Source organism: Leopardus geoffroyi, chromosome A3, assembly GCF_018350155.1.
Source record: "Leopardus geoffroyi isolate Oge1 chromosome A3, O.geoffroyi_Oge1_pat1.0, whole genome shotgun sequence".
In the NCBI taxonomy this organism is placed as follows: Eukaryota; Metazoa; Chordata; class Mammalia; order Carnivora; family Felidae; genus Leopardus; species Leopardus geoffroyi.
The window spans coordinates 5532664-5542810 of NC_059336.1; the positions used below are offsets into that span (position 1 = coordinate 5532664).

At 55.5% G+C, this 10147-nt stretch overlaps 1 long non-coding RNA gene across 1 annotated transcript; it reads left to right on the plus strand.

Moving 5' to 3' along the window:
• The first annotated feature begins 4949 nt into the window (after positions 1 to 4949).
• Positions 4950 to 7467, plus strand: LOC123579615. The gene is made up of 3 exons (XR_006702849.1): positions 4950 to 5615; positions 6379 to 6569; positions 7084 to 7467. It is a non-coding gene; the product is annotated as an uncharacterized LOC123579615 (long non-coding RNA).
• The last annotated feature ends 2680 nt before the right edge of the window (positions 7468 to 10147 follow it).

The window sequence follows — 10147 nt, forward strand, 5'->3', positions numbered from 1 at the left end:
AAAAATATGTGATTAATCCAGAACATATCCGTAACCTTGGGGTGCCTTGTGTAAGCAGTCACCGCCACGGGGCACCGGGTAGGGTTCTGGGGTCCAGGGAAGTCGATCTGCCCACGTGGCACCTCCGTGGGGCTCGGCAACGTGAGGCCTTGTTTCCCGGTCCCCGGGGACACCTGACCTCAGTCCCCGGCCCCAGTGCGCCCCATTGTCAGAAGCTGCCTCCTGCACAGGGAGGGCTGGGCACCCCCTGATTCTGCGAGCTGAGAGTCTTCTAGAACATGAGCTACTTAGGATCCAGTTAGTGTTATTTCAGTGACATCGGGCCTAGCGCAGGAGCCCAGACGGCCTTCCGATCTCGATGAGTCGGCGGGAGGCTTCGCAGAGGTCGCTGTGTCCCAGGGAGGCCGGCACGGCGCTGCTGGCTACACGGATCTACACGTGCCGCAGAACCACACACGCGTGCACACGAAGGAGTGTGTGTAAGGGTGCAACTCTACATAAAGTGAGCTGCCCCTACGTCAGCGTGCTGGGTGTGATGTTGCACAGTAAATACGGAAGATGTCGCCGTCTGGGGACAGTGGGCAAAGGGGACTTTTTTTTGCAACGTTCTGTGAACCTATAACTATTTTCACAACCAAAAATTGAGAAACAGAGCCAGAATCCTAATGGTGGTCTCTGTGCCCAAGCTCCCAGTTCGGGCTAATTCCGTGCAACCTCACAGATGTGGGGCCCGGCCTGCACGCGTGCACACACACACGCACACACGCACACCCCAAACCATGGCCCAAGGCCTTTGTGTGTGCAGAGCTCGTTGGCGGTTGGGAGGAGATACCCACCGCCTGTCGTTTACCAACATAGCCCTGTAAGCGATGTTCGAGCCATCTCCCAGGATCCCTGGGCCCTCCCTGTGCCCCCTTCCCCTCTGCTCTTCCCCCCCACGCCCCACCCCTTCAAACAACAAACCGACAACAAACGCAAAACCAAAACAGGTGAATTCTTCCCTTCTGACCAGAGCGGCTCCGTTACCGCGTAGACGGGTCCCCTTTCCACCCGCAGTACGCGGACGGCTCCGCCTCAGGAGCGCGGGCCCCGGTGGCTCTAAACAGAGTCCTCTCCCCTCGGGTCAGCGGCAGCCTCTGGGACCCCCATTTATCGGCCAGCGCCGCCACACTCATCCAGAGCTTTCCTCTGCTTTTCTTCTCTTTTCTGTATATATGTTTTAATGTCAATTTATTTTTTGAGAGACAGAGACAGAGCATGAGAGGGGGGAGGGCAGAGAGAGAAGGAGACACAGAATCCGAAGCAGGCTCCAAGCTCCGAGCCGTCAGCACAGAGCCCAACACGGGGCTCAAACCCCCAAATGTGAGATCATGACCTGAGCCGAAGTCGGCCACTTAACTGACTGAGCCACCAGATGCCCCTCCAGCTGCTTTCCGAAGTGTTCGCTCCTCCCTCCCTCCCTCCCTCCCTCTCTTCCTCCCTCCCTCCCTCCCTCTCTTCCTCCCTCCCTCCCTCCCTTCCCCCTTCCTCCCTCCCTCTCTTCCTCCCTCCCTCCCTTCCCCCTTCCTCCCTCCCTTCCCCCTCCCTCCCTCCCTTCCCCCTCCCTTCCTCCCTTCCCCCCTTCCTCCCTCCCTCCCTTCCCGCCTTCCTCCCTCCCTCTCTTCCTCCCTCCCTCTCTTCCTTCCCTCCTCCCACAAATACTTGGCTGGGAGCACAGCCCTGAGGACCCCCAAGTGAAAAGCAGACTGTTCACAGTAGAAGAGCAGCATCTCAGCAGGCGGTCCACAGCCACGGATGGGGCACCTGGGGGCTCAGTCGGTTAAGCATCCAGCTTCCACTCAGGTCACGATCTCATGGTTCGTGAGTTCGAGCCTCACGTCAGGCTCTGTGCATCAGGCTCTGGGCTGACAGCTCAGAGACTGGAGCCTGCTTCAGAATCTGTGTCTCCCTCTCTCTCTGACCTTCCCCTATTCTGTCTCTATGTCTCAAAAATAAACATTAAAAAAAAAAAAAAGAGCAGTGTCTCGGCAGACAGCCCACAACCACGGAGGGCAAAGCCGCCTCTCCCGAGTTCTCTGTCACCCTAAACGTAGACCCTTGCCCCGAGCGAAAACCGTCCCTTCGCCTTTCCAGAGTAACGATCCTGACTTTTAATTCTGTAGAAATGAGTTTTGGGACGTGGGTCAGTCAAAAGCCAGAGCTAGCCTGGGCAGACCAGGTAAACTCTGAACACACTCTCAGCTCAGTCGGGGGGAGTCCACATTATACTGTTTTATTGTGACACGCGGCCTTTACCCCTTCTACAAACGGAGATCTTGAAGGAATGTCAGACGCCTCTGACGTCAAACAATATCGACAGCGAAACGGAACGGTAAACCGAACCCACCGCTCGTTTGTTTTGGACACTCAGCTCGCAGGACCAGGTAAAACTATTTTGTAAAATGATTGCTCAACTCTCCGTTCGTGTTCATTCATTCGGCAGACAGCGGGCGAGTGCCTCACAGGTGGCGGGCGTCGATCCAGTCCCGGGGAGGGAGCAAACAGCAGAAGGTGACACGGAAAGGCCCCTGGCCCCGGGCGGAGCTGGCATTTTGGCAACATTTGACATTAGCAGACCATGAGCATTCAGTTTGGGGGGAAGGTGCCAGCAACATTCAAAAGCTGAAGAAAATGGGGCTGCCAAAGGACTACGGGGGTTTGGTGTTAAACAGGGAGATCAGGGGCACCTGGGGGGCTCAGTCAGTTGATCACTCGATGTCGGCTCAGGTCATGACCTCCTGGTCCACGAGTTCGAGCCCCGCGTCGGGCTCTGTGCCGACAGCTCGGAGCCTGGAGCCCGCTTCGGATTCTGTGTCTCCCTCTCTCTCTGCCTGTCCCCCGTTCATGGTCTGTCTCCCTCTCTCAAAAGTAAATATTTAAAAAAAAAATTTTTTAAACAACAACACAACAAAAAAGCCACAGGGAGGTCAAGAAGGCCGCGGGGAGGGGAAGGTTGAACACCGTCCCGCAGGGGGTAGAGGAACAGCCACCCTGTTGAGGGAGCCGGGGTCCAGAGGGATGGGGTCTCCGAGTGCAAGGGTACTAGTTTCGTGCTGCTGATGTAACACGGAGCCGCCCGCCGAGTGGCCTGAAGGGACACGCGTTTGTTCTCTCGCATTCTGGAGGCTGGGAGTCTAAAGTGAGTCAGCAGAACCACACGCCTCCTGGAGGCTCTACAGCAGAATCCGTTCCCCAGTCTTTTCCAGCTTCCCGAGGTGTCCACACGCTTTAGTTCCTGGCCCCTTCCTCCTCCTTCGAAGCCAGCAGCGCCCCCTCCCCCATCTCTCTCTGCTTCCATGACCACGTGTCCTTTTCTCTGGCTCTGTCCCTCCTGCCTCGTTCTTACAAGGCTCCTTGTGATGATACCGCACCCCACCCCCCCCAGCTAGAGATGAGGAAATCTCCCCGCATCAACATCCCTAACTTCGTCACGTCTGCAAAGTCCCCTTTGCCGTGTAAGCTCACATAGTCACACACGCGAGGGAAGAGCCGAGTAGGAAAGAGGAGCGAGTGGCCAACGGTATTAAATGGCCCTGGAAGGTCGAGTAAGGTGAGTCCTGGGAACTGAGCATAAAGCCGTGACTTCGGGCTCACCTCTGACCTTGGCAGGAGCAACTTCCGTGGAAAGGAGGACATCCCCGAAGCGTCCTCGGTGCCAACGGGTGTCGAGCGTCACTGCCTTCCAGTTCTCGGCGTATCAGCCTCTGGTTAGCACACAGCCGGGCACGATCGAACTCTGCCACCAAATCTAGACCTTTCTCTAGTGCTAAACCTCTTTGAGAAATACACAAATGTAAAAAGGAGCTCTCCATCTGCCCTATGCCAGAAGATTTAGGGATGGCGTTCTTTGGGTTTTGTCGGGTTTTTTTTTTTTTTCAACGTTTATTTATTTTTGGGACAGAGAGAGACAGAGCATGAATGGGGGAGGGGCAGAGAGAGAGGGAGACACAGCATCGGAAACAGGCTCCAGGCTCTGAGCCATCAGCCCAGAGCCCGACGCGGGGCTCGAACTCACGGACCGCGAGATCGTGACCTGGCTGAAGTCGGACGCTTAACCGACTGCGCCACCCAGGCGCCCCTGTCGGTTTGTTTTTCAAGTTTATGTATTCATTTTGAGAGAGAGAAAAAGCACGAACGGGGGAGGGGCAGAGAGAGAGGGGAGAGCGAGAATCCCAAGCGGCGTCCGCACAGGCAGTGTGGAGCCAGACGCAGGGCTTGAACTCACGGACCGCGAGATCGTGACCTGGCTGAAGTCGGACGCTTAACCGACTGAGCCACCCAGGCGCCCCAGGAGATCACCTCTTCTTTTGCACTAGCCACAGGTACTACTTAAATTATGCAGAGAAAAAAAGTCCTTCATATTGGCTCCTTCAGCCCCCCAGCCCCCAAATTAACCACCGTTAATGGGCTGGAGTACGCATATCCAGATTTCTCCCCCAAGATGTTTGTTTTCAGACTCCCTTTAACCAGGCGAAATATAATAAAGCTTTTACTTATGATCTATTTATTTCCCAAGTGCTGCTTCTCGTACAAGCAGGACAAGGCAGAAATTTTAAGGATAAAGTTCTAGAGAGTTCCGGAACACCTGGAACACGTTTGCACGACAGTCACATTCCCCTGCTTGGACCCTGCCTCTTCCCTTCTCAGAAACATTCTACACAATTTTAAGAATTCTTTTCTGTGCCTCCTGTGTCCCAAACTCCTCACCCCTGTGGCCAAGTCCATGAGTGATTCCGAACTGCTCGTTAAATAAAAGTACATACGCTCTGTGTTCACACCAAAGTTCAAAGTGTAACGATCCGTATAAAAAACAGCGTTTGCCCAACAGGTTAGCTGGCGTGTTCGAAAACGGACACTCCTTTGCCACCCATTGGCTGAAATCAGTGATAGCAAAAACGCTTTAGGCAGAGGAGCTAGGCTGTTTATGTACTTTTTGGGTACAAGTTATCTTCATGACTTAGGGGAAGCCCAACGCATCATTAAGAGTGGATTAAGTCACAGTTCATATACCAGTTGTCATCAGGCTTCAGGGTAACATAAATAAATAGAACAGCCAGCCGTGTGGAAAGAAGAAAAAGTTGGGGCCTCCTCTCCGATCCTAGTATCGGACAAAGTAGTAATTAACTCTCCTCCTCTTCCTGAGAATTGAGCTGATCATAGTAGCACGTTTCTTAGCCTTTCTGTTCTTTTCACTGGAAAAAAGGGCGTTGTGACATCGCCCCCTCCTAGGTTACCCGGATGATTCGAGAGCTAACTCAGGCCAAGTGCTTAGCTCACTCGGCTCACGGCCCCTTCCCGGTGTAGGCTGCTGACGATCCCAGCCCTTCTCCCACCATTTCATCATTGAGCTCTTTTTCCCCTTGGGAACTTCAGACACCGAAGCGCTTACCACGTGCCTCGGGAAGATTCTGCGCTCAGGTTAGGGGCCTAGGGAGCTGCTGAGCGGCAAGGCTGGTGACACTAAACTTGGGAAGCACAGAGCAGACAGAAGAATTTCGAAAGACGGCGGTAGCACCTGCTGGTCTCCCTCGTTCCCTGCTGCCCTACAGGACCCTGACTTATTTCTAACTTCCAAGGTAGTTTTGTATTGGCCGTTTCCCTATCTCTGTTTAAATCTATGACATTTCTGGGGCGCCTGGGTGGCGCAGTCGGTTAAGCGTCCGACTTCAGCCAGGTCACGATCTCGCGGTCCGTGAGTTCGAGCCCTGCGTCGGGCTCTGGGCTGATGGCTCAGAGCCTGGAGCCTGTTTCCGATTCTGTGTCTCCCTCTCTCTCTGCCCCTCCCCCGTTCATGCTCTGTCTCTCTCTGTCCCAAAAATAAATAAACGTTGAAAAAAAAAAATTAAAAAAAAAATAAAATAGAAAACTAATTAATAAAAATGGTACTTCATAAAAAAAAAAAATCTATGACATTTCTGAGTAGCATTATGGATCATATCCGTCCCACACGTGGGACATGCCTGCTTGGTCGCAAGCATGCCCTGGAGGTAATGCTGGTAAGCCAAGAGAGCCGTCTGAACAGAAGGTACTCGAACATCTGCTTCTCGCAGCCAAGCCCTAGCGTGGCCTTCCCCACTTGCTGTATTTTGTGTGCTATGCACCATATACTCGGCCAGGACCCTTCTCCGCTTGGAGCCACGCTGGCTGACTGAGGGCTGATGACACGGACCCCCCTCCCGCCCCCCAGGGAACAATACCGCCCCAAACGCTAAAACGACAATGTTACAGAGGGCTGCGAGAACCTTCAAGGAACCCGCCGGGCGGGCAGGGGACCCAGGACAAAAGGCATTGTAAGCATCACTATCAGGGGGAGGCAAGTGACTGGCAATTGTATGACAGGCACTGGGTGAACCCGGGCTGGCCCATCACCACCCTGGGCACCGTGAGGAGGTGAAGGAGCACTGCCTCCGGGAGAGGATGCCATAGCCACCGGCGCACCGGGGGCCACCTACGACGCGCAAAGCAAAGCTCCGGGTTCGAGGCCCAGCAGACACACAGCCCAGCTTACGTCTGTCGAGGCCACTTGAGGGGTAAGCAGGAGGCGGGTCATAATGGAGCGGGGACCGGGAATCGCTGGAAAAAGGTTTGGAAAGAGGGACATGGGAGGGCAGATCAAGCAAGGAACGGAGGCGGATCTGAGGAGTGTGGGTTGGACGAGAAGGTCGTGGGCCCAAGAGTTAATTGTCGATTTCATTCTAGACTAAATGCAGGCAACCTGCCTCATGCTCTATCTCGATGCCCTAAGCAGCAGGGATCGTGAGTCCACCTGGCAGAAAGAGCTGCACAGGCTCAGGGACAAATGGGATCCCACCTCTTACATTTCTAGTCTCCTGGGCTCCCCAGGCCTTTTGGCAGAAAGCCAGCATCTCCCTCCTGGGGTGTCTCCCTCCAAATGCTATCCGCCAACACAGGGAGGTCTGTGGAGTCCGAGGGGAAGAGTCAGTTCAGATTCCACAGGGAACGGGGATCGGAGGCGGCGCGTACTTACAGCCAGTTGCAGCCGAAAGATGCCGACACTGCTGAAATGTGACCTTGACTTTCCAGATTCTTCCAGAGACTGCCAGACGTGCCCACTGCCTTGGGATCGAGTCCGGGCTACACGGCGGCTCCAAACGCCGTTGCCCAGATCTTTTAACCCCATCCACAGGCACAGTCAGGCTGGCAGCCTGGCCCGGAAACGCTGTTTCAACGTCGGCCACCTCATGGCCCCGACGGTGGTTTTCCTTCGTCGTGATCCACTCGCAAAGGCTCCTCTCCTTTCCCTGGTCAGTGGGGCTGCCTGGACCCTCCTGAAGGAAGGCGACCTTCTGAGGTGTCCCCTCAGAGGCCCCTCAAACAGGGCCCCTCAGAGGCTCCGAAGGGGTTTTCCTTGGCAAGCCCCCTAATGGGTTCCAAGATGGCTTCCCCTGGTGGCTCCCAAGAACGTCTGCCAAGAGGAAAGAAAACAAATACAATCTTTGGGGCAACTTCCCACTTCAGGAGCAAAGTTTAGAAAACCGTAGGTTTGTCTCTTCTGCTTTACCTCCTGCCTCCCTTCCATCCTCCATGTCACCCTCCCCGCCCCACCCAGGCAGCTCTCTTCCTGCCCGTATCTCCTTGCCACCCCCCTACCCCCCCACTCATCTCTCCCTGTCTCTCCTTAAGCCCCTACATTTCTCCTCCAAGTCTACCTTGGTTTCCCCTCTCCATGGCCATCCTCCCACTTGGCCTTATATCTCCTTTAACATTTTCATTTTTAATTGGTAGTTGAAATTTCTTTTCTTTTTTAATATTTTTTTTAGTGTTTATTCACTTTTGAGAGAGGGCGACAGAACACGAGCGGGGGAGGGGCAGAGAGAGGAGACACAGAACCCGAAGCAGGCTCTAGAGGCCGCTCTAGGCTCTAGCTGTCAGCCCAGAGCCCGACGCGGGGCTCGAACCCACGAACCATGAGATCGTGACCTGAGCCGAAGTCGGACGCCCAACCGACAGAGCCCCCCAGGGGCCCCAGTAGTTGAAATTTCTAATCACAAATTTGTGGCCTAACACTGGCAAAACTTTCTAGCTGCAAGAGTGTTGGAGCGATAACGCAAAATTACCAGAGAAGGCACTAAGTAGGTGGGGATTGTTCAAGCAGAAAAACTCATTTAAATGATCTAAAAGCGGTTGTTAGAACACGCTATTTTCCCACGACCTTCAAAGAACTATCTCCCCCGTGGAGTACACTTATTGTAACAGAAACCCCAGACATAGTATTTAAAACCGGCGATCCGAGAATCTAAGTCACAAAGGCATTACTGCTGAGTTCGAGCCCTGCATCAGGCTCTGTGCTGACAGCATGGAGCCTGCTTGGGATTCTCTCTCTCCCTCTCTGCCCCTCCCCCATGGCACTCTCTCTCAATCTCTAATTAAACAACAAACTTAAAAAAAAAAAAGAAAGAAAGAAACTATTTCTCCTCTGAGGCTTTGGAAACCCATCAGAGCTTTCTCCTCAACACTGTCTTCTCCTGAGTTGTCCGTACAAAACCCCTTCCCCCCATCATCCAAATAAGTTTATCCGCAATCAGCAAACAAGAAAATTCCATTAAAATTGTATTCAAAACTTGAAAAAAGTGAAAACAAAATAGGACGATTCCCTGGAATGTTGTAAAACCATACCTTAAAAAAAAAAAAAAAAAAAAAACAATCAACGTACGGCAGACTCTCTTAATCACCCTTTGCTCCAAACTTGCATCGATTTTGGACCTAGCTGAAGACACCAACCAACTCCTTCTGGAGACCATCAAAATTATTAATTTCCATTAAAAAGAATTTATTGAGGTGAAATTCGCACGACAGTCAAGCCGCCCTTTCAAGCGAAAAGCCTGGCGGCGCACGGTGCGCTCCTGCCTGGTCCCTTTCTCCTTCGCTTTCCCCCCGCCTTCTCCCGCCCGCCCTGAGATGTTGGGGAAAGAACTTGGTAAGGTCTGGAAGGTCTGGAGATCGGGAGAAGACGCCAGCTGACCTGCAGCTCCCACTCCCGCCCGAGCCCAGCCCTCCCTCCCCTCCACGCTCCCGCCAACCCCAGCGGCTCCACCGGCTCCGCTCTGCTTCCTTCTTGCCCCCTCTATCTCCTCCCCGGCGCCCCCTCCTACCTCTCCCCTTCTGTTCCATGGACTTCCACGCCCCACCCTTGTCTGGGCTCCCTGCCATTCTCCATCCCGCTCACCAGAACCTCCGGAGCCCCCCGCCCCACGGGGTCCCCCACCGCCCATCCACCGCCCCTGACCATCTACCCACTCCGTGCTTCCGAACTCCTCGGAGTTCTCCCTCCCTGACACGCCCCCACCTTATCCACGCTCCTACCCCAAGTCTCTGCACCCCCCCAGGTGGTCCCTCTACTCCCCCTTCCCATCCACCTGCCCCCGGGGTCTCTCGGCACCCTTTGCAGGTCCCATTTCCCTCCCTCGTGCATTCCCCCTCCCCCCATCTTCGTCCCTCCCCCACCCAGGTGCCCCGACTACTCTGCCCCTAGGGTCTCTCCGCGCCCCCTGCAGGTGCCCGTATACTTTCCCCCCATCCGTCCCCCGTGTGCCCCTTGCAGGTGGCCCCCATTTCCGCTCCATATCTATCCGGGTCTCGGCTCCCCCTGAGGGTGCCCCTCCCCCTCCAACTCCCCCATCGTCCCTTGCATCGTCCCTCTCCCCTGGCTCCGCCCCTTGCACGCTGAGCCCCTCTTTCCCGCCCAGCCCAGCGCCTGCGCGCTGCTGCATCGACCCTCGCATCCAAGCGGCCTGCGAGCTGCAGGCGGTAGCTGGCGGCACACGGCTCGCGGCTGGCTCGAGGCGGAGGCCACCCCGCGTCGAGAGACTGGGTGGGCTTGGCGGCCAGGCCACGCCTCCCGGGTGAGGGGCCGCCCCGGGGGGGCTGGACGCCAGGCCCCTCCGGGACACAGGCTGGTGCCACGTGGGCGTGGGCGGGCGGCGCTGGGGAGGGGGGGGCTGGGGGCTAGGCGTGGAGGGCCGGGGTCGGGTGGGACCCGGAGCGGGGGCGCCCCAAACGCCGAGGGTGTGCGTGCCCGGGGCTGAAGCTCCGCCGAGATTGCATGGGCTCCAGGCCCAAAGTGCACGCGGCACAGACGGCGCTCGAT